Below are 25184 nucleotides of genomic sequence, written 5' to 3'. Positions count from 1 at the left end.
TTTGTAAAGTAGAATTGAGGTCATAATAGTGCGGGGAAGGAAGCACCAAAGAACTAGAGGAAATTGGTGTGTTTCATTGCTGCTACTGAACCCTGACTGGCTCCTCTCTTCCCTGTGACCCCTCTGTGGGAGGATGTCCAATTGTCTACAGATGGGCATTGGTACTCCACTCCATGCCACCCACACCCCACTGCACCCCCATCACATTGGGTATGATTTTGTTCTGGGTCTTAGATGCTTGATACCTGATCCCATTGACACTGCATGTTCATACAGGCTGGTGTGCTTCTTCCACATGGACTTTGTTGCTTCTCAACTAGATGGCTGCTTGTTTATCTTCAAGTCTTTAAGACCCCAGATGCTATATCTTTTGATAGCTGGGTGTCATCAACTTTCTTCACCACATTAGGAAGGTGAGCATCACGGAATGCCAGATTATTAGAACAAAATGTTCTTGTGTTGAGGGAGTACTTGAGTCGAGGCCCAATGTCCATCTGCAACTTTAATTCTTAACACATAGATATGAGTACATCTATCTATCTATCTATTCATCCATCTATCCATCCATCCATACATATATACATGCCTATATTTAGACCTCTATAAATGTCCTTTGCCTCCTGCTTTTTCCTCTATTTCCTTTTACGTTACTCTTGTCCCACCATCATGTTCGACCTTCATTCCAGTTTAGTCATTCCTTACTGCTACATTGCCCTTGATTAAGGCCTACTAGGCATTCTACACCCTTGTCTCCATTGATTTCTGTTCACTTGTTGTTCCTTATCCCTGGGTTGGTTCCTGCCCCCCCTACTTTCTCGCACCTCCCCTTCTCCCATGTCCCCCCTGAATCATTGGTCCTGTTCTTTTCATCTCCAAATTGTTTATCCAGCCTACCTTATCGAGATAGACGTGCAAAGACATTAAGAAACACAAAAACCGGTAAAGCCAAACAAAACAACAAAGGAAGTCAATACCAACAAAACAATAACAACAAAAACAAACAACAACAAAAAGAAAGCCACTGACAAAAATGGGAAAGCCTATAAATACTTCAAGGTGTGTTTGTTGGCCTTTACCAGTGCTTTCCAGTCAAGTCTGATGGGGTGCTTTCCGGGGGATTGAATCACTTTGCTCCCCTTGCTGCTCTGTTGCATGCCCCTAGTGATTCTCCCCAGCATGATGCAGTCCAGTTGTGCACAATTCCCACCCTGTGGCTCCAGCATTGTCCCTCTTGGCACTATGGTTTAGTGAGGGATGCTGTGTCTTGTGGTGGGGCTGGCCCTATGGTCTTCTCTGTGTGTTGTCTGCTCTGAGCAGGAATATTGTCCTTGGGGCTTGGTAAGCCATAATGTCCTCCCCTCCCTCTCCATCCCTTTTCATTCTGTATTCCTCTGAAGTGCATTTTTCTCAGGTGGTGGTGGTGGTGGGTATCCACCTAGTTGGAACTGGGGCAGGCCCCTCAGAACTCTCTATTGGTTCCCTGGTACATGCCAGTATCACGTCTTGGCACATCAGGTTGAAGCTTGGTCTCTCTCTCCCTCTCCTGTGGAGATATAAACAACACCCTTCTCTTTGGTGGGTTAGTGCCCTGCGCCCCTCCCCCCACCCATGTCTTTTTTTTTTTCCTTTTTCTTTCCACCTCCTATCTATTTGTCTGCCATATATTTTCCTGGATTGGTTTTGGCCCCTGCCATACTAGCTGGATCTCACCCCAGGAATGTATGTATATTGCAGCTTTCCCCCTATGCCACATTTTTAAAAAATTTAAGCTTACCTCAGTGGACTCATGCTGTACTTGTCATTTTGTGCTTGGCTTAATTAATTTGGCATGATTTCCTCCTGTTCTTCTCATGTGGCAATGTGCTTCATGTATTCGTTGCTGCTTTTTAGGGATGCGTAGTACTCCATTGTATGGATATACCACATTTTTTATCCATTCGTCTGTTCTTGGAAATTTGGGTTGTTTCCATCTCCTTGCAATTGTGAACTGTGCTGCGATGAACATTGGAGCACAGATGTCGGGTCGTGGTTTGTTTCTTGCCTCTTCGGGATATATGCCCAATAGGTGGATAGCTGGGTCGTATGGTAGCTCAATTTCCATCTGTTTTAGATATCACCAAATTGGTTTCCATAGTGGCTGTACATACCTACAGGTCCACCAGCCATGGACAAGCATTCCCATCTCCCCACAGCCGCTCCAACACTTGTTACTTTCTGATTTTTTCAATTGGGCTATCTTTGAGGGTAATAGGTGGTATCTTATAGTTGTTTTAATTTGCATTTCTCCTATGGCTAATGATCGGGAACATTTTCTCATATGTGTTTTGGCCATTTGGATTTCGGCCCCTGTGAAACTTCTGTACAGGTCCTTTGCCCACCTCCTCAGTGGGCAGTTAGTTTTTTTCTTACTGCAAGTTTGCAAAGTATTGTGGATTTTAGTAATAGGCCTTTTTCCGATGTGTCATTGATAAAGATGTTTTCCCAGTCTGTGGACTCTCTTGGTGAATTCTTTCGGTGTACACAGGTGTCTTATCTTCAGTAATCCCACTTGTCTATTTGTGACTCCTCTGTATTTGTATCCTTCCCTATTTCTGATAGCCTATGTATTCCCTGGGCCAAGGTTCTCAGGTTTGTCCTAATTTCCTCATTAATGGTCCTAATAGATTGGGGTTTTATCTCAAGGTCTGTGATCCACCTTGAGTTTATTCTTGTGCATGGAATGAGGTAAGGTAGATTTCCATTTCTGCAGGTAGATATCCATTTTTTTCCAGCAACACTTTTGGAAGGGGGCAGCTGAGCAGGTCTTAATAGAGCTTCCAGAGGAAGAAACACTTGGAGAGAAAGACAACCCCCCCCACACACACACACAAAGACTTGGTGGTCTTTTTATGAAAACGAAGTAGTGTAAATCCTACGGATAATTATGATTTGATCCACAACAGATTGTGGTGGGTGGTGCACTCCTGGAGAGTGTTTCATTCCATTTATACAGAAAGCCGCCATGAGCTGGGATCTTTCCCAACAGCAGTGAACAACATCATGGTGAATGATCTGGCAATAAACCATTGCTCGTTGCTTCAGCATTTATGGTAAACCACTTGGTCCCACCCCTTACGGTATTCCTTCGTTTTACATCACACTGATCCATGAGGCGATCGCTACCACTGGTTACTGCTCACCACTACCACCAGGTTCACTGAGCCTCCCTGTAAGAAAGATAAAGAAAGGTAGTCACTAGGTGTTCAGGTTTCATAATGAGCTTTAAAAATAGACTAGTACTGAATTCATGATAAGAAATCCCCCATTAGGGAGGCCAAGAAGGGTTCCCGATTCCCTGTTTCTTGTCTCTGGACTGATTCCAAACAGAGGCTTGTTGGGTGGTCCAGTTCTTGGCTGCTCATGGGAAAGCCTTTGCAGTCACTTCAGAAGACATGCAGGGAGGAGCGGATGATCAGAAACCCAGTAAATGTATACATGGGTTTGACTTGATGGTTCTGAGCTTGAATTGCTTCCATTGCCTATCTAGAATGGATGCTGTACCATAAACTTATCAATGTATCAGCTTGAGGTTAACGGAATCCTTCCACTTACATTGGTGGTGATGAGGTGCTTAATTTTGAAATAAAAATGTGACCGGCACCCATATTGAATTAAAGAGCCTCTACTCAAGCTCAGATGTATTTATCAGACCTCCATAGTCCTAGAGTGAAAGTCTTAACTACAGGAATGCAGAGACTTGGGCATCCATTGGAAAGCTGGGAAATAGCAACTAGCAAATTACTGATTTCAAGCACATCATCCAAGCAGGCAGCTTTCCAGAGCTTTCTATAATGCCACTGCAAACCTGTAGGCCCTCTGAAAAGCACCCGACTGGCATCCCCTACCCAGCGGGCGCTTGCCCAGATTTGCCTGAAGGGCGGTCTGCTCTGCACCAGCACCATGTGGGTGTGCACTTTGAGAGAACAAAAGCAACCACTCTTTCCCACCAGGATCCCTGGTCTCCTCTGTGGTAGAAAAGTGGCCCAGGGCAGGAAGTTGAGGTGATCACAGAGAATCCCTCACACCAACCTGATCTCTACCAACCCTCGTGACAATTCAGAACAGTTTTACAGATGTGAAGTCAACTCTGGTCTGGGAATGGTGGGTCTTCTCCTTTCAGTGATGCATTTTGTGGAGCAGGATACTCCATGCTTTCCTGACAAGATCCCCAGTCAGCTTCCTGCGGACATCTTTTGGCATATCCTATCAGAGGCTCCCACATTAGCAGTCCTTCACATACATGGGATCAACAAATAGCTAAGGAAGGTAGAAGCTTCCAGATGTTTGCATCTTGAACATCCTTATGGAAAGTGTTGTTGCTACTGTTGCTAATTTCCCTGAAGTCAATTCAGACTCATGTTGACCCAATGTATTACCGAGTGGAATTGTTCCCAAGAAAGTCCTTGACTCCACTCTTTAAAGTGTTGAAAAGCAAGGATATTACGTTGAAGACAAGGGCACATCTGACTCAAGCTGTGGTCTTCTCAATTGCCTCATTTCCATGTGAAAGTTAGACATTGAATAAGGAAAGCTGTACTAGAATTGATGTGCTTGAATTTTTGTGCTGGCAAAGAATATTGAAAAGTACCACGGACTGCCAAAATGAACCAAAAAAATCTGTCTTGGAATAGGTTCATCCAAAATGCTTAGTGGAAGCAAGGATGCCAAGACTTCATCTCACATACTTTGGATGTGTTAGCAAGAGAGACCAGTCTCTGGGAAAAGACATTGTGCTGGGTAAAGTAGCGAGGCAGTAAAATGAGGAAGACCCTTGACCAGATGAATTGACACACTGGCTGCAACAAATGGCTCAAACCTCAGAATAATTGTGAAGATGTGCTGACTGGGTGATTTTGAGTTCTGTAATACATAGGGCCATTACAAGTGGCAATCGACTTGATGGTACATAACAACAATAGCAACAACCTTAATGAAAATTGTCGCAAATCCTTTTACTCCATGGTATCACACTAAGTAGATTTGAATTACCAATCCTTAAGTTAGTATTCAAGTGCATACAGTTTGCATCAAGGGACCTTGTTAAAAGGTATTTAAAGGGAACGTATGAAAAGCATATTCCCATCACAGTCTTAAGCATGGGAGGCATTCCCAAGGATAGGTTGCAACCATGCTCTCTTGGGCTCTTTGGGGATCTGTTAAGCAGTCTCTGCTCATTGTGGTTGCCTCTCCAAATGGTTTGTCGGGCCATTTAAGGTCTGCCTCGTTTGACGTGGTGAGTGTGCAAGGTTCCAAACCCTAACCAGCAGGGCCTCTGTAAAGAGAGCATCCTCCTCCTCATCATCATTTCTTCAGGGGGTGCCTTCTCGGAGGCAGGATGCCACTCAGCTGAGTGGACATATTACTGCAAGCTCTCACAGTTCCTCCTGGGGCCTTGTTCCTGAAGATCCTGGAACACATTCCAAGTCTCAGTGCCTGTTCCTGAGTGTGCTGCTCCGAGATGGCTTGTAGGCAGCTACTGGCTCATTCTCTGTAGTTTCTGGAAGAAAACAAACACTCATGGAGCTGGTGTGTGAAATGAATTTGCAATGCGTTGTCCACCAACACTGCATGGTGGCAGAGAATGAATAAAAGGCACCCCGACATTTATGGCTGTTTGTGATTTGCATGCAGTTACCCATTAACTGGACCCTCTTCCACTGGCGCACTAACACTCACTGAGGACCGACCGCTCAATATTTCATTTACACAGCATCTTGACTGTGGATGTCTGGACCCATTGTGGGCCTGCTGATAATGATGTCCTTATTCAAGTCAGCTTGTAGGAACAAGGAGATAAAGAAAAGGGAAGAGAATTACAGCAGATGCTCATGAAACTATTGTAAAGGTTACAGGCAGGCAGCAAAAGGGAGGATTCGGAGAACTATCTAAAGTGATAAGGAAAACAGAAGAAGAGACATTTTCTCCAATTTCTCTGACCATCTTAGAAATCTCATTTGTCATAAATCCTTTGAAGATGATGCTTTTGTTGAAGACTGCTGTTAATCAAACTGGAGAGTTCACGGACAACTACTTTTCTTATATTCTGCATAAGTTAAGTGTTGTCCTTACAGGTAAGACCTCATTATGCTTTTCCATTTTGCTGGTCACCTTGCTGCCCCAAGCTTCATTTATGTATTGTTGTTGTTAGTTGCCTTCAAGCTAGCTTAGACTCACAGTGGGCCCATGCACCCTGCAAGGAAGACTGTCTGGTCCTTATGATGATTGGAGATTCGACGTTGGAATGTATAGAGTGTTCTTTCCCTGGCTGATTGCCTTCCTCTGTGTCACTCTGCAAACGTCACTGGAGCCTCTGTGGCATCATAGTAACGCGCACACTTCCACAGAGAGGGGGTAGAATGGCGATGCATTAGCTGCATTGGCTCCTGCATGAAGGCTGCCTTCCTCCATGGAAGGTGAGAATTCTGTCATAGAAGGATCAGAGTCATCCCATTTATTAACCCTGACATAAAACTCAAAGGCCTGACACCAAGACTGCCCTTGATTTCCTCACTCAATCTCAAAGGGATTCCCCATGATTTCCTTTGCTCTCTCTCAGGTCCCAGTGTCAGCAGCTGCTGCAGAACTGGATAAAAACACACATGCTCCCTGGGGACTCCTGGCGCCCAACAGACTGGACTTGAAAACACTCCTAAAGGCCAACATTAATCCTGGAACTAACTACAAGCTTTTCTTTCTTGTGTTTTGTTTTGTTCTTTGTCAGTGGTTTGTTGTTGCTGTTTTGTTCTGTATTGTTGCTTGGTTTTGTTCTGTCTTGTTTTTGTGCTTGTTATTATCTCTGTAGGTCTGTCTGAATAAGATAGGCTGGATGAACAATCTGGAGGAAAATCAACAGGACCGACAGTTCTGAGGGGAACTGGGATAGGAGGAGGTGGGGGGAAAGGAAGTGGTGTTAACAAACCCAGGGACAAGGGAACCACAAGTGATCCAAATTGGTGGTGAGGTGGGTGTGGGAGGCCTGGTAGGGCATGATCAAGGGTAATGTAATGAAGAGGTATTGCTGAAACCCAGGTGGAGACAGAGCATGATAAGTGGGACAGGAAGAAAGTCAAGGGAAATAGAGGAAAGAGCTGGGAGGCAAAGGGCATTTGTAGAGGTCTGGATAAAGACACATACATATGCAAATGTATTTATATATGAGGATGGGAAAATAGATCTATGTGCCTATATTTATAGGTTTAGTATTAAGGTAGCAGAGGGGCATTGGGACTCCACTCAAGTACTCCTTCAATGCAAGAATACTTTCTTCTATTAAATTGGCATTCTATAATGATCACCCTCCTGACACAACCGCTGAAGACAAAGTGGGTGCATAAGAAAATGTGGTGAAGAAAGCTGATGGTGCCTGACTATCAAAAGATATAGCATCTGGGGTCTTTAAGGCTTGAAGATAAACAAGAGGTCATCTAGCTCAGAAGCAACAAAGCCGACATGGAAGAACACATCAGCCTGTGTGATCACATGGTACCGAAGGGATCAGTTATCAGGCATCAAAGACCAAAATATCATATCATTGGGTGCACACCTCCATGATACGATCGCTGAGGACAGACGGGTGCATAAGCAAATGTGGCGAAGGAAGCTGATGGTGCCTGGCTATCAAAAGGTATAGCGTCTGGGGTCTTAAAGGCTTGAAGGAAAATGAGCAGCCATCAAGCTCAGAAGTAACAAAGCCCACATGGAAGAAGCACACCAGTATGTGTGATCACGAGATGTTGAAGGGACCAGGTATCAGGCATCATCAGAACAACAATAAAAAAAATCTTACCATAGTGAATGAAGGGGGAAGTGCAGAGTGGAGACCGAAAGCCCATTTGTCGGCCACTGGTGAACCCCTCACAGAGGGGTCTAGGGGAGGAGATGAGTCACTCAAGGTGTGATAAAGCACCGAAGAAAAATACAACTTTCTTCTAGTTCCTAAATGCTTCCTCCTCACCCCCCAACTATCATGATCTGAATTCTATATTGCAAGTCTGGCTAGACCAGAGGATGTACACTGGTGCAGATAGAAGCTGGAGGCACAGGGAATCCAGAGTGGATGATACCTTCAGGACCAGTGTTGTGGATTGTGGTACTGGGAGGGTAGAGGGAGAGTGGGTTAGAAAGAGGGAACTGATTACAAGGATCTACATGTGACCTTCTCCCTGGGGACAGACAACAGCAAAGGGGTAAAGGGAGATGTCGGACAGGGCAAGATATGACAAAGTAATAATTTATAAATTATCAAGGACTCATGAGGGAGGGGGAGCGGGGAGGGAAGGGGAAACAAAAGGGGACCTGATGCCAAGGGTTTAAGTGGAGAGAAAATGTTTTGAAAATGATGAGGGCAATGAATGTACAGATGTGCTTTACACAATTTATGTATATATGGATTGTGATAAGAGTTGTATGACTTCCTAATAAAACATTTAATAAAACCAAAGCAAAAAACACACATGTTTTAGCACATCATGGGGTGGATGCTTTCCAGGGGAACTTAAATAGCCAGTGGCATACTTAGGATAAACCCAGTCTTGTCCTAAATCTGGACAACTTTCAATTACACATAATTAGCTTGTGTCGGCACTCTTCTAGCAGCCAGAGAGATGGATGTTACTGAGGTCCCCATGTTATAAATTAGCATGAGAAGGCATGGAGTCATGGTTACTCACCCTAGGTGGGGTCCGAATTTGAACCCTTGGACTCCAGAGTTCAGGATTTTATAAACCAGTCGTGCTGTAAGACTGACCTCTCCACCATTCCTAAGTTCCTTTTTGTGGAGGAGCGTCATCTCTCTATGGTGCCAGACGTGTTACTGCTTGATGGGAGAGAGAGAGGTTCCTGGGGCAGAAAGGACGAGGTGGATCCTGCGTTGGCAGGACACCCTGCGCACCAGAGCCCCGGACCCTTCCCCTTTATGCTGGTCCTTGTGCTAAGATCACCAAGGAGCAGCAGTGAGGTACCACATGTCCCACCTTTTGGATAAACAACCTGTGCTTTGGCGGTGAAGACGACGTGGTTGTTGTTAGGGGTCATCAAGTTAGCTCCGACCAACAGTGTCCTCCACACAACAGAACAAAACACGGCACCGTCCTGCTCCACCCTCACAATCGTTCCTGTGCCTGAGCTCACTGATGCCGCTGCTGTGTCCATTCATCTCATCGAGGGTCATCCTCTTTGTCTCCGCAGGTGTCATAATGCTCAAATACCCCGAGAAGACATTTCATCCTTTTCCCTCCACATGCTTGATTTAGGTAATCGATTCACATGCATTCCAGATCAATGCCTCCAACACACACAGTGTGACATTTCAAGGTGAGTTTGAAAAAATAAAATAAAATCGTGCCTCTCCATATCACAACCACCTGCACTTCTGCTAAACCAAACTCCTTCACTCTTCTGCCTCTAGGAAGTGTGCACCCAGACCCAGTTCAGGCAAAGACAGCTCCCATGAAATCAGGGAACATGGCTCCTCTTGCCTCCTGGAATGACACTCTGTGGAACAGCCTTCTTATGCAGAGGTCCCGTTCTGATGACTCTGGCATAAGTCAGCTCTCACCAAGGTTGAGTTCCTCTCTCTCGGTCTTTAGTTTTTATTATGATCACCTTTCATGATCAATATATTTCTTTAGAAATGCAATCTGGATTTGCTTTGGGGTTTGGAAGCACTGCATTTAGATCCAAACCTGCTACCTTCAAGATGATGGTGAACCAAGGTAGGTCCCATCCTGTCGTTCTCACTCCTAGCAACTCTATGTACAACAGAACAAGACATGGCCCAGTCCTGCACCCTATCCACATTGCTATAGTTTAGCCCATATTGAAGCCATGGTTTCAACTCATCTTGTCGCGAGTCTCCCTAGTTTTGTTATCTTTCTATTTGACCAAAAATGAGGTTCTTTGCATTGGGCACATCTTCGCACAGACCTATGTAGCGTGCTGAAGAACAAGGATGTCTCTTTGAGGACTGGGAGTGCCTGACCCAAATCATGGTGTTTTCAATGGCTTTAGACATAGCTAGAGCATTTCCTAGGTCTCCATTTGTCTCTGTAAGACAGAAATAGGAAACACCACCAACCTTGGTGAATATTTGAGAAGGTTAAGTGTGCTGAGTGAGCAAGATGGGTCTGCAAACTTCTGTGATACCCGAGGGAGTCATATTTTTGGCTTTTTTTGAGCCATTCAGTCTGTGAAAACTATCAACTCTGTCTTTGCAAGGTAAAACGTGTTGTGGATATAGCATGTAGGCAAAGGGGTGTGGCTGGGCTCCAATCAAACTGTATTTATGGATCCAAATGTGAATTTCTTACGCTTTCAATGTGTCATGAAATATTCATGCTCTGTGTTTTTGTCCAACCGCTTAAAAATGTAAAAACCATTCTGAGCCTGGGGACCTGATAAAAACGGTCCAAATACTAAACTTGAGCCATGCCTCCTAGCTGTAGACCCCTGGCTAAGGACATTGGCCTGGAATTTATTTATACTGGTTACTAAAATTATTACTTTTATTGTCTGAAAGGAAAACAGTTAAAGAATGCATGACCTAAACATTTTTAACTTTTACTCATGATTGATGATTTTTAATACTCTTCTTTACTCTTTTCTATAGGGTCTGAGTTTTTCTAAATTAAATATGGCAGAGTTAATCATTTTATAATTTATAACAAACAAGCTTCAAAATTGATGTAGAACAAGAACAACAAACACCCTGGTGAGATGGAAAAATAAGAGGGGAAACCCAACTTCAACGAGACAGATTGAGCCTGCATCTGATTGCACGGAGAGAGGTTTAGCATGCATGGGAAACAGCTCAGAGACCAAAAGCAAATAACTCCAGAGATCCAGCCAAGGAGCTCCACTTCCTCTGGTGGTTGAACAAAAAATATTTATTCTGCTAATGGGCCTTGTCACACGAATGCAGGAGGAGGCAGAGGCCTTGGCACAAAGTCCTGTGCTCTCAATCATGTTTTGAAATTTATATTTTTGAACTAAGGGAAAAGCAAGGGCTGCAGCCTTCAGTATGGGCTGCTACTCAATGTAAAGAAAATGAAAATCCTCACAACTAGACCAGCAGACAACATCTTTTTCCAAGGAGAAAGATTGAACTTGTCCAGAATCTCATTCTGCTTCTGTCCACACCTCATGCTCACGGAAGCAGCAATCATGAGAGGATTAGTTACATTGGAGAAATCTGCTGCACAAGGTCTCTCTCTAAGATGCTAAAGAACAAAGATGACGCTTAGGGAGTTAATGTGAGCCTGGTCTAAGCCATGATATTTTCAGTCCTCTCAAATGCATGTGAGAGTTGGAAAGAGCATAAAGAAGACATCAGAAGAAATGGTGTATTTTAATAAAGACGTTGGTGAAGTATGTCAGCATCGTGCTATGATCCCCAAAGTCAGCAATTCAAAACTACCAGCTGTTCCAAGGGAGAAAGATGGGGCTTTGGATTCCCATAGAGAGTTGTAGTCTTGGAAACTCACAAGGGTGCGTTTACCCAATAGGATTGCTTTGAGTCAGCAGCAGTAGATTTGATTTGGGTTTTTGGTGAACTGCTGGAAGAACAAAATAAATCATTCTTGGGTTTTTAAAAAAAAGAATCATCCAGAGTGCTCCTTAGAAACAAGAATGGCAAGAGCTATCTTGTTATCAGGGGAGACCAGTCCCTGGAGGAGGACGTCATGCTTGGTACAGTAGTGGACGCCCTTCAGCAAGATGGACCGAGGCAGTGACTGCAAGAATGGGCTCAGCCATGGCAGTGGTGAGGGTGGCAGGGGGACAGACCGGTACGTTCTGGTGAGTCTGGGTTCAGGAGAGGGAATGAGCCTCCCAATCCTCACCCGCGAGGGTCACTGTAAGAGAATATGTATGGGTATGTGACAACAGGATGAGAGGAAAGACTTGACATGAAAATGTGCGCTTTGTTTCTTAGTTGCTGGTTTAAAAGCCTTCATCTCCTAATCTGGGGTTAGTGGTAAAGCTCAATTTATGAGTGACAGATGCATTTAGTACACATTGTTAACGAACCACACAGACTTTATGTTGTTAGGGCACCAGTCATTTTTGGAAAAGTATTCTAGGGGTTAGTGGATGCTCGTTTTTCCATGGCCTATTTCTTAAAAGTGTGAGAGCTCTGGCAAGATGGTGCCTGTGGCAACAAATGTGCCTCCAAATCTCCCAATCCAATCAGAACAATAGGAAAGCAGCTCGAAACCCAAAGATGACCATACAGCCAACTTGGAGGCTGTCGCTGAGGTGGCCTTTGTCAGGGTAGTCGCAGGCGCAGCAGAGTTAGACTGGTGCGGTCCACTGGATTTTTAGCGGACCAATTTTCAGAGGTATATCACTGGACCTTTCTTCCTAGTCCAACATAGTCTGAAAGCCTTGCAGAAATGTGTTCCGCATCTTGTTATGGTGAGGGGTCATTGAGCTGCTTCCAGCTCATGGAGACTCCATGTACAGTGGACAGAAGCACCGCCTGGTCCTGTGCCGTCCTCACACTGTCCTTATGTCTGAGCCTACATTGAAGCCATTGGTCAATCCATCTTGCTGAGGACCTTCCTCTTTTTCATTGTCCTTCCACTTTACCAAGCATGATGTTCTCCCCCAGCGACCAGTCTCTCCTGACATGTCTAAAGTATGTGAGAAGTCTAGCCATCCTTGCTTCGAGGGGGACATTCTGGCTGTACTTCTTTCCAGATAGATTTGTTTGTTCCTTTGACAGTCCACGATCTTTTCAGTACTTTCAGCCAACACCATAGTTCAAATGCATCGATGTTTCTTTGGTCTTCCTTACTTAATGTTCAACTTCCATAAGCATATGATTCCATTGGACATAGAGCAACATGTACACCCTCGCTTCCCAAGAGGAATGAACAACAGAAGCGTGGATGAAGGGAGTGGACAGTGGAAGATATGAAATAATAATAATTTATCAAGGATCCCTGAGGGTAGGAGTGTGGGGTAGGGAGGGAAAGAAGAGGAGTTGATACCAAGGGCTCAAGTAGAAAGACAATGTTTTGAAAATGATGATGGCAACATATATGCAAACATGCTTGATACAATTGATGTATGCATTGTTATAAGAGCTATAAAAGCCCCAATAAAATGATTTATCAAAATAAAGAAATGAAAGCCACATCTAATTATCCACTCACAAACGGTTGATGTCTGTGCATGAAACACATTGGCTGGGAATTGGACCTGGGTCACCTGCATGGGAGAGGGGAACGCTGTCACAGAACCACCATGCTATCCCACTAAAGCCAAAATAAAAGTGGGTGTGGGCAGACCACCAAGGGCCTAAGACCCGTTCAGTCTCAGTCACAGAGGGATGCCACAGGATGTCTACTGGGCTTGGCAAGTCTGAATCTTATGGAAGCTGACAACCATTCCCTAGAAATGCAGAAAGGCCACCAAGAGCTGCAGCTGCGATCTGTAGGATGATGGTTAATCAGATGGTGTGTGAGGTTTGGGTAGAGTCAGTCCAGCCGAGCCCCTGTGGATTCAGGCTCCAGTCTAGGTCCAGAACTGCTTTAAGTAGATTCCACATGCAGTGATATGGAGACAATAGAAATGGAAACATGACAAGCCCAGTTAGGAGGACAGGGATGGACATGTATGGGTGGAAGGGTGTTGGAGGAGGGGCTGGAGCTGAGAGTCTCAGACAAGCCCAGAAGCAGTAACCATGGCAAATATCTGAATGAGATTCAGAATTCACAAAAATAAACAACAGAAACATACCAAAGTTAAATCCTGTCAGAAACTTTAGTAAATAAACAAACAAACAACAAAACAGGCATGAGAAACAAAATAAAACACCTGCAATAACAGAATAAAAGAGGCATCAAGTCTTTAATGGGCTCATTCAAAGAAGCTAAGAGGTGCTGAGAAAACGATATAGCTCTAAACACTAACCTCACTGCCATGGAGTTGATTCGGATGCGTGACCCTATACGACATAGCAGAACAGCCCTGTGTGGGTGTCTGAAACGGTAAATATGAGCAGCAGTCCCAGATGTCTTCTGCAAAGTGGCTGATGGTTGTGGTTAGCAGGCCAGTGTGTAGTGCACCAGGCTAGCAGGGATCCTGTAGACAACGATACAAACCAAAAGCCAAACTCGCTACCACCAAGTCCATGCCAACTCATAGCAAGCCAACAGGACAAGGTAGAACTGCCCTGTGGGTTTCCAAGATTGTAGCTTTTTATAGGAGTGGAAAGCATCATCTTTCTACCATGGAGCAGCTGGTGGTTTTGAACTGCTGACATTTTGGACAAAGGCCAACAAGTAACCACTACAAGGCATGAAGAAAAGCATCACATCTCAGCAATGGGGTGGATCCAGAGAAGAGCAAACATAATGCAGAGATGAGCTGAGAGTACCTAAGAACTAATTAGGAGGAAAAAGGAAAAACTAACAAACAATAACAACAACACACACAGAACTAAAATGTACCTGATAGAAACTTTAAGACGAACACCTAAATCAAATGCAAGAGAGGAAAAATTTAGACTCTCTGAGTGCAAGTGATAAATACTAAAGTTCCGTCAATAAAATTTAACACATAAGCAGTAGATGTTCATGAATCAAAAAAGCCAAGTGAGCAGGCAACAAACATTAAAACTGCAGTTCAAGGATACTTTCTGACATTAGCGGGGGAAACTATATTAAAAGAGACATGCCTATAGATCGAAATGGCCACCATTAAGACATCTTTTAGTCACTTCTCTGGACTTAAGGAAAGGAACAACACCTACAAACCCTCCTTCGGGTATTTAGGCAAAAAGGCAGAGCGGAGGCCTTCCCTTCGTACCAGCACGTGCAGTTCATCATTTTCCCTCCGTGTGCTGTGCGCTGGTGGCAGCTTCTGTGTGATGGCTGTGCTGGAAGCTATAGCACTGGTATTGCAAGAACCAGTAGGTCCACCCTGAGTGACAGGTGTCAATGGACCTTCCAGTGTAAGACAGTGAGGGAAGCAGGACTTGATGAGCTGCTTAAAAAGCAAAAGCAACGGCGTCCTTGTGAAAGGCAGCCGAATAATACCAGATTCAAGGCCAGACGACGAGGCCCACAAATTGAGAACCACACAGAAGCTGATTGGCATTCTGGAGTGTCCATGAGAAATTCTCTAACCTGTATACTTCAGTCATTTCAGTTATAAAATAGGGCTAATTAAAAAAGGGAACTCATGCAAAGTCTGCAGAACTCTGCTTGGTAAACAGTAAGTCCATACATGATAAGACACACGTCAGCAACCATCAGCACTGCCACCAGCGCTGTCCCCACTATCATTTATCATGATCATCATTGCCATCCTCATCACTAGCAGCACCGAAGTCTAACGCTAACCCACTGCCATTGAGATGATTCCAACTCATAGCAATGTAAACTTTACAGGGGCAGGTCGCCTCATTTTCTTCCACCCAGAGACTGATTGGTTTGAACCAACAACCTTGAGGTTAGCAGTCCAGCTCTCACCTAACAGTGCCACCAGGATCCTTTTAGCCCGATCACCCTCTACTCATTCCTTCAAAGGTCTTCTTTTCACGCTGGAAACTTCCCATATGACATCAGTAGCAGCAGGAGATCATTGAAGACAAATAGGCTTTCGTCCACTGAGGTAGTGAGAAGTTGACAAGCTATGTGCCAAGTCGAGCCTTCCATTCTAAGAAGGAGGAGAAGGAGGAGGAGGAAGAGGAGAGAGGAAGAGGAAAGAGGAGGAGGAGGAAAAAGAGGAGGAGGAGAAAAAGGGAGAGGAGGAGGAGGAAGAGGAGGGGGGAGGAGCAGGAAGAGGAGAAATCAAGCACCACGATTTAAGACCCCAGGAGATGTCTTCTTCCTACTGACAGTAAAAATTACACAAACCCCCCCTACTGTTTCCAATTCCACCCTTGAGTTCATAGCTGACAGTGATTCTACCAGCACCACAGAGGAAGGAATTTCAATTTCAATCGTTTTATTGGCATGACACGGTATACGAGAATTGCCAATGTTGGTACATGAAATCCTGGTGTCTCAGAAGTGGTTGGAGAGCATGTGTCTATATTCTCATTACTGTCTAAGTCCGTGTCATACTCTACCCACTTTAAGGTGTTCCTGCCAAATTTTAGGCTTATTTCAATTTTATACAGTTCTTCTCATGTCTTCTTTGACAGGTTTTCTTTACCATCTTAAAAAATGGGGAAGAATGTGGGCTACATTTTTGCATCTTGTAGAGAGAAGTAAAAACCATTTCCTGTCCAACTTAGAGCTTTCTTGTGCCAATTACTGGGTTGAACTTCAATTACATTTTCTGGTTAGTGAGATACATAGCATATATGATAAGCCTGGATTATTATTTTAAGTGATCTGTCTGTCAACTCAAAATTTGAATGTTCAGAATTAGTCAGGGCTGGTCAAGTATTGAAACCTTAGGAAATACAATTTAGCAGTTGTACAGTTTAGCGGTTTATACAGTTTAGCAATTACACAAGAATTATTTTAGCCATTTTGTTCACCATCCAATTTTGAGATAAAATTATTGGGTTTGGCATGTGACAGTACAGCCAACAAGTTAATAGTGCATTTGGGGATTTTTACCATAGCATCAATGAGCATGGTATTATCATTTTTTTCTTTATAAATTTCTATACTGGTACATTCTCCTTGTTAAATGAGACTCAAACATGCTACTTTTTTGTAGTCATACAGTACTGTCTTCTTAAGACCTCATCTCGTTACCTTTTTTTTTGCACAAGCAAGGAGTTAGTAGAAATTCAATATTTTCCTATATGTTATAATCCCCCTAATCCCTCTTCCTAGGTCCCACTCGAGCTCCTCGGCAGAGGAAACAGATAGCAGGCATGTGAACGCGAACTGTCCATCTCCCAAGGATTAGAAAAGGTAGGTCTCCCTGGATGGTGCAAACAGTGAACCCTGGATGATATCTGAAAGCTCTGATGTTTGAGTTCACTCGAGCACCTTGGGGGAAAGGCCTGGCAATCTGCTACAGACATTGTGGCCATAGAGAAAAACCTATAAAATACTGATAGCTTCTGAAACACAGGGGTCTCCGTGGAGGTGACGATTAAATCTTCTGTCAACTTGATGGCCCCTGTGTGGGCAAAGATACAGAGTCCACCCTATCAATCAGGTCACAGGCTGATGATGTCTCCTTGGGGATATGGTCTTTTATGTGGACACTTCTCTCTCTCTTGCACCTTACCCACTTCCTGCTTGCATGGATACTACATCTTGCACCAGGGTCAGCCGATGTGACCCATCGTCCCTGAGAACTGTCAGTGCCTGTTGATTCCTTCAGAGTTTAGATCTGCTTCCCACTTCACAATCTGATTCACCCACCAGGTCTAGCTAATATTGCACCCCCGGGCTTCAGTTTGACTGGACTGGGGTGCTTCCTTGATATGCAGTTCATTCTTGATATAAAGTTCTTTCTCAAACATATATGAGTGTCACCTGTTTTGTTTATCTAGAAAGCCCAGCCTAACACAATGGATTAAACCTAAGTTGCTGGGAACAGGTAATGGTATCCTGACTCAATTTAATATATTTATTTCTACATCATGATCTCATGATTTTGGTTAAATGAGGTTTCCCTTACATGACCTAAAGGAAGAACATAGACCTGATTTATTTGTAAGGTGGCTGTTGGTGGTGAAGTTTAATTTCAAGCATTTTCTCTGTTGTACCAAATATTCTGTCAGTCATACCATGCACACTAGGATGCTAGCTTTCACAACCTTCGAGGCTGGGACTATTTTCTCTAGCTTACAAATAAGGAAAGTGAGTCTCAGAGATTAAACAGTGTGTCTTAAGCATATAAGTGCAGTTGAACCTCACTGGCACTAGCTTGCTTATGTCATGACCCCTCGCATTAGCCACTGGGCTGATAGACAAGGGTTCATGTAGGAAGAGAAAATAAATGGTTTTAGTGCCAGGAAAGTAGCCCCAGCCTTGGGATGTAGTTTTGGAAACATTCTTGAGCTTATATGAAAAATGCCTGGGGCACTGATAACTTGCAATTACCTTCTGGTGACATTCTATATAATTAATCCTCTCCACCAGCTGGATTTATGTCATGTTGTTTGTTAGGTGCCATCAAGTCGGTTCTGACCCATAGTGACTCAACGCACAGTGGAACGAAACACTGCCTGGTCCTCCACCATTCTAGCAATTGTTTCTCGGCTTGAGCCTACTGTTTCAGCCAGTGTGTAAATCTATCTCCCAGAGACCCTTCCTCTTTTTCACAACCTTTGCACTTTACCAAGTACAATGCACTTTTCCAGGGATGGGCCCCTCTTGACGACATATCCAAAGTATGTTTGATGAAGTCTTACTATCCTTGTCTCTAAGGAACACTCTGGCTGTACATCTTCCAGTACAGATTGGTTTGTCCTTTTGGCAATCCATGTACTTTCAATACTCGTCTGAAGCACCACAATTCAAATGCACTGATTCTTCTTCTGTCTTCCTTATTCTATGTTCAACTTTCACATGCATAAGAGGCCATTGAAAATACCATGGCTTGGGTAAGGCACATGTTAATCCTCAAAGTAACATTCTTGCTTTTCAATCCTCTAAAGAGGCCTTGTGCAGCAGATTTACCTAATCTTGACTGCTGCATCCATGAGCATTGATTGTGAATTCAAGCAAGACCAAATCCTGGACAACTTCAACCTTTTCTCCATTTATCTTTTGGTCCACTTATAAGGATGCCTGTCTTCTTTTTGCTGAGTTGCAATCCGCACTGAAGGGTACAACCCTTGAGCTTCAACAGCAAGCCCCCCTCACTTTCAGCAAGCAAGGCTGTGCCATCTGCAGACTGCAGGATGCTAACACGCCTTCCTCCAATCCTGTTGCCGCATTCTTCTTCAAGTCATCCGGCTTCTCTAATTATTTACTCAGCACACAGCTGGAATGAGCATGTCAGAGGATACTAGGCATAAGACCTACTTTTATAGTAAGTCATTTCAGGCTAATGATGAACAGGTTATTATGATTATATTCCCAGAGTACACAAAATCTTGATCTCACTTAGTAACTAGCAGAATTTCCAAATTATTTCAAAGTCAGATTTGTTAGATAAGTTTATATTAGTTTACCTATTACATATGTGAAATAAAAGATATGACAAATAAAGTACACTTCGATCTTAACCCTCCAAAAACGAATGCAGGATTTTAAGGTATAGATATAAACATCAATTATCTTGATGCTGCTTCTGCTGATGACATAACAGTAATAATGATAGTGATTATTTTGAAGGTTTACTAAGTGCCACATAGCCCTTTTTATTCTCATGCAATTCTAAGAGGTAGATTCTGCTATTTTCTCTACTTGGTAGGTGAAGAAAATGAGGCAGAGAGAGTTAATGCTGATAATAATAAGAGCGTCTGTATTGGAAACTTTCTTTCCTGCAGGAGATATTCCTGTTGCACTGGGACAGGCCTTTGCTCTGCAGATAACGGGGTTCGGTGTACACCTCAAAGGTATAAATAATATATTGTTTATTGGGGTAATGAATAGAAATGGGGATGGTAAGACTTCATCTCTCATATTTTGAATATATTATCAGGAAAGGCCAATTTCTAGAAAAAGATACGATGTCGGGTAATGTAGAAAGTCAGAGAAATAAAGGAAGACTTTCAGGGAGATGGACTGACACAGTGGCTGCAGCACATCGACAATTACGAGGATGGCACAGGAATGGGCTGTGTTCAGTGCAGTTGTGCGTGGACTCACTGTGAGTTGGCATCAACTCAATGGCAAGTAACTACAATGAACAGCATGAACAGAGGCCTCACATGAAAAGTGACCTCTCTGCAGGTAGAGGGATGTATGATACAAGTTGAGAAATTTTCCCTCCAAGTGTCTGTGTCAACAAAAGCATGGCCTGAATGATACCATTTTATAAGACCTCACCTGCTGTACAAATGGAGGGCTGCAGGTGAGACCCGGTAACATGGTACGTCATAGGCATGTACTATCCAGTGTGTAGCTGCTATTTTAAGATTTTGTGCTTTGACATTGAGGGAGAAAAACTGGATGGTGTTCTGCACAACATATGGCAGGCTGGAATTCCCCATGAGGCAATCCTACTTTGTCACATGGGATAGGCATGAATCAGAAAACAATATGAAAAGTCAACAACACAGAATAGTCCCAAGTTAAAATATGGGCTGTATTTTTTATTGAATAATACTGTATTGGTATTGATTGAACCAAATTGATATGATTGAACCAAATGTACAACTCTAAGGTGAGGGTTTGGAAGTAGAAGAAAACCCACGCAGGCACTAGAGGAGGTAGAGGGGAGTGCTACTTTCCCCACGATTACTCTGTAAACCTAAAATTGATCTAAAAATCATTAAAAAATCAAGGAGAAATACTACACCTCTATAAGTTGACAGAGAGAAAGAGACAGGATGGGGTTCAAGGAGGTTAATTACCTGCCCTGGGTCACACAGTACTGAGTGTCAGGTGAAGAATTGTACACCAATTGACTTGAGCTAATGGCTGTGAATTTCCCAGTGGTCCTAGTTCTTCTGTTCTGAGGGAAGTAACAATTGGCTTCCAAAATGATGATCCATCACAACGCTGGTGTCAGGAGTAAAGATTTAAGAAATCCCCATGCTAGGCTCCAGAAGAATGTTGCAAGAAAAATATGTCAGGAGTGCATTGATATTTCACATTTTCATAAATTAGAGTGACTCTGAGTTAGAGGAACCGACTGATCACTAGAGGAACTCAGTCCCCCATTCCTCTTTACTAAAGAGAGGATGGCAGTTCAAGAATGGCTACAAACAACTTCTGGGTCCAGAAGTTCAGGTGGTGCCATTCTGGGCACTGGGGTACACTTTGCAAAGCCACAATCTTCAAGACATCCCCTGAAACTCTGATAACACAAGAAAACAGCTGTCTTAAAATGGAAGCTCACTGCCTTTGAGTCCATTGCAACTCACAGCCCCTGTGCAGAATAGGGTATAACTGCCCTCTTTGGGTATTTGAGGCTGTAACTTTGCAAGAATAAAAAGCACCTACTTTCTCCCTCAACTGGTTCTTTCAAAGTGCTGACATCACAGTTAGCAGCCCAACTTGTACAGAAATATCCTATCTGCAAATCATTAATATTAACAGAATTACAAATAGTATTTACTATTTGTTGTGGTAAGACATGCTTGAGCCAAAGGAAATCTGAAATAAAATTTTCAAAATGAAAAGGAGTGGAAAGGAAACAGAATCAAAATATCCTTGGCAAGTGGTCCTTCTAGATATAAGTGCTCTTGGCATTGGGCCTTTCGACTTGACTGTGGCCTTCCTTGATCCCTCACTTGAACTGCTTCAAACCACGTAAGAAACTCACTGCCATCAAATAGACGCTGACTCAGATCAACCCTCTGGGGCAGAGTAGAGCTGCCCTGTGTGTTTACAAAAGTGGGGAATCTTCTTCTTTTTTTAATCATTAAGGGATTAATATCAGTACTGTAAGAGCTTGTACAAATTAATAAAGAACCACTGAAAATGAAACATCTGCAAATAAAGTGAACATGCGCTATTGTAAAGAAGAATTCTGAATGACTAAGAAACACGAAGTTGCTTCACGCCACACTATTAAATGGGAAAACATAAACTGAATTATAATGAAATACCACTTTGTCCTTAAAGTTGGCAAACTTTTTAAGATTGATATGACTTAAGGCTGGAAATAGATTATCAAGATAAACTATGTATGTCTATATATGTGTATACATACATGCACACATGTATATACATACACACATATGCAGAGCTGACTAGGGTTTATATTAAAACCCTAGTGTTGCTAACTGAAAGGTTGACAAGTGGAACTCACTGGTGTCTCCATAAAATATACATTTTAATAGTCAGTACTTTGTTCCCATAAAGATTCCAGAAACAAATATATTGCAATTAAATCAATTTTTACTTATATTTCCCTACAGGACAGGGTAGAGCTGTGCCAAAGACTAATCTTACAAAAACCAGTTGCCAAATGTGTTTCCAATGGAGCCACTGGTGGGCTGGAACCACTGACCTCTGGCTAACAGCTGAATGCTTAACTACTGTGTTACTAAGGCTGCACTTTAACTCTGTCACACAGGGTCACTAAGGAGACCTAGTGGTGCTGTTGGGCAAGCTTTAGACTAATTACCATAAAGTTAGTGACTCAAATTCACAGCCACTCCACTTGATGGCAATGGATTCGGTTTTTCATTTTCAGGGTCTCTGTGAATTGGCATCAACTGAATGCCACACAACCCAAATTCACTGCCATCGGATTGACTCAGACTCGCAGCAACCCTAAAGGACAGGGTCTAAATTGCTACAATCTCTCTGAAGGACAGTTTGGAAGCCTCTATCAAAAAGTTGAATATGCATGTATCCTGATCTGACATGCTATCTCTTGCCTAAATGCCCGGTGGGCGGTGGATAACTAAGCACAGAACACACAACCCAGCTGATGAGACTGAGGAAGGCGAGGCTATCTGCCACACTGCAAGTCTGAATTGCCTGCATGGAAGTGGACTGAGTTGTGGTTTGATTTGAATCTTGGTGAGGTACCTTAGAAAGATTTTTTTAAAAACCAATCCAAACAAAACTCACTGCCATTGAGTCCATTCAAGTCACGGTGACCCTATAGAACAGGGCAGAAACTGCTCAGAGTTGCTGAGATGATAACTTCTTGGAGTAGAAAGCGCATCTTTCTCCCGAGGAGCTGGCTGGTGGTTTAGAATTTCTGACCAACTTTCTAACCACCATACCTCCAGGCTCCCATGAAAGTCTGTAAACCAGTGGTTCTTTAATACAGTGTCGCGTCTCTCTAATACAGTTCCTCATGTTGCAGTGACACCCCAACCATAACATTATTTTGGATGCTACCTCATCACTGTCATTTTGCTACTGCTCTGAATAAGGTGACCCCTGTGAAAGGGTTGTTCAACCCCCAAAGGGGTCATGGCCCACAGGTTGAGAACCGCTGCCAACCTTTATGGAGTGAACAGCCTTGCCTCAAACCAAGTAGGAGGTCAGAAAAAAAAACATAGCATGCAAACTAGCAACTGACTGTATTATAATGTTTAGGGTCAAATGAATTATCAAATAATCAAATAATGTGTTGTGTACACGTGAATCTAAAAATGCAAGCAAGAGTCATTGGTATAAGGCTTTATAGCATTAATGGATGCTGGAGGAAGAAACAATTGGAATGAGAACTGGACACTGGTAAAGCTGGCGGTCACCAGGGCCCATGGCAGTTTAGATGACCCCTTGGTACACTGTGCGAGTGGTCTCTCATCAGGCAGGGACCAAAGCTGACCATCGGCACCTGGCTCTGCCCACTGTTGAGTCTTTCATGTTATCAGCCTATCATTGACTAGCCTTCCCGGTGCAGCCACTGGCAGTGACCCCATCCTGTACTGAGGATCAGCTGATCATCAAGTGAGACATCTTCTTAGTATGCTGAAGGGAAGAGAGGCAGACTTGCTCATTGTCCCCATTCTAGACACCACTACTCTCCCCAAAAAATAAAAAGAAAAATCTTCAAAGCCCATCAAGTTGATGCCTACTCCTAGCAACTCCATAGGACAGGTTAGAACTGCTCCTATGGATTCCTGACACTTAGCTTTCTATAGGAGTAGAAAGCCCCGGGATTCTCTTGAGCAGATCCCTTAGAGCGGCTGATGGCTTTGAACTACTGACCTTGTAGTTAGCAGCCCAATACACAACCACGACATCATCAGACCTCCTTTCCAGACACCCATAGGAATGAAATATATAGTTAAAGTGAAATAGGTGGGTTTTCTCTATGCTCCTGTTTTCAAAATAGTTCTTGTAAATGTCAGTGTTTATAAAATATACAAGGACTCCTAGAGATCAAGTCCAAATTAAAGAGAAGGTGAAACATGAACTTGTAAAGAATTCAAGGGAGCAATTAGCTGACATGTGGATTTTTCACTCACACTCTCTCTCTGTCTATATATTTTTTGCTCAGTATTTAGGTTGTTGTTTTCTTAATCATTGTTCAGTAGAACTGGTGTGTAATTAGACCTTTCCTGAACATGTGGTGTGAAAATCACAGTGCAGAGAATGCAGGTGTGTTCTGCAGACTGTGGGGAAGATGCCGAGTCGGGAAGCTGAGGGTCCGTTGTGGGTGGCGGGAGTATGCAGGGGCATCCTCAACAGGATGGATAATAAGCACAGTGACTGCAAGGATGGGCTCCAGAGTAGTAGCCATGATGGTGAGGAGGGCACAGGACTGGGTACCACTTGCTCCTGTTGTACACGAGGTTACTATGAGTTGGCATTGACTCGTTAGCATAACAACCATGAAGACACTGAGATTCCACTTACTTTACTTCTTCCCAAGCAGACTTGGTGCAACTATCCAACGCGTTCTACTGCAAACTGAAGTTGGGGCTTTGAATCCACCCAAGAACTCTTGAAGAAAGCCTGGGTGGTTTCCGTCCCACAGACCAGCCATGAAAACTCTACTCTGACACATATGAGGGTCTTCATGAGTCAGGGTTGGCGAGCCTGTCAATGGAAAAAGGGAAATTATAATTACCTAGTGCATCCCTTCTCTCCTTCTCATGCAGAGCAGAGCTCAGTTCTTGGTTTTATTGAAGCAGGAAAACAAAATGTGTGGGGTGAAATTATTTCATAGTCACAATAATAAATTATCAAAATAATTTCACATATCTATGAGCCAAAGAGGAGCCCTACTGGCACTATGTTGTAATCATTAGTCTGCTAGCCACAAGGAAGGTGATTCAGACCCACTAGCCACCCCACAGGTGAGTGATATAAAACCCTCTGCAGCCACGGACACCTTCTATAAGTCTTTACGCCTCAGAATTGACTCAATGGCAGTGGGTTTTTACAGATAAGAGCTCTCAGCAAACAGAGTCCAGGCCAGATAACCCCCTTCTGGAACAATAAAGGGCGTAGCAGTACCATGAGGGGAAGGGGAAGGTGGTGGGAGAAAGGGGCAACCAAACCATGATTGACGCATAACCCTCGTCCTCCCCAGGGTGACGAACAACAGAAACATGGGTGAAGAGAGACGACGGAAGGTGTAAGATTTGAAAATAATAATGATTTATAATTTATCAAGGGTTCATGAGGGTGGGA

The sequence above is a fragment of the Tenrec ecaudatus genome, chromosome 2 (genome assembly GCF_050624435.1).
Source record: "Tenrec ecaudatus isolate mTenEca1 chromosome 2, mTenEca1.hap1, whole genome shotgun sequence".
NCBI classification, from domain to species: domain Eukaryota; kingdom Metazoa; phylum Chordata; class Mammalia; order Afrosoricida; family Tenrecidae; genus Tenrec; species Tenrec ecaudatus.
The sequence above is the reverse complement of the archived record's forward strand: the minus strand, read 5'-3'. Positions refer to the sequence as shown.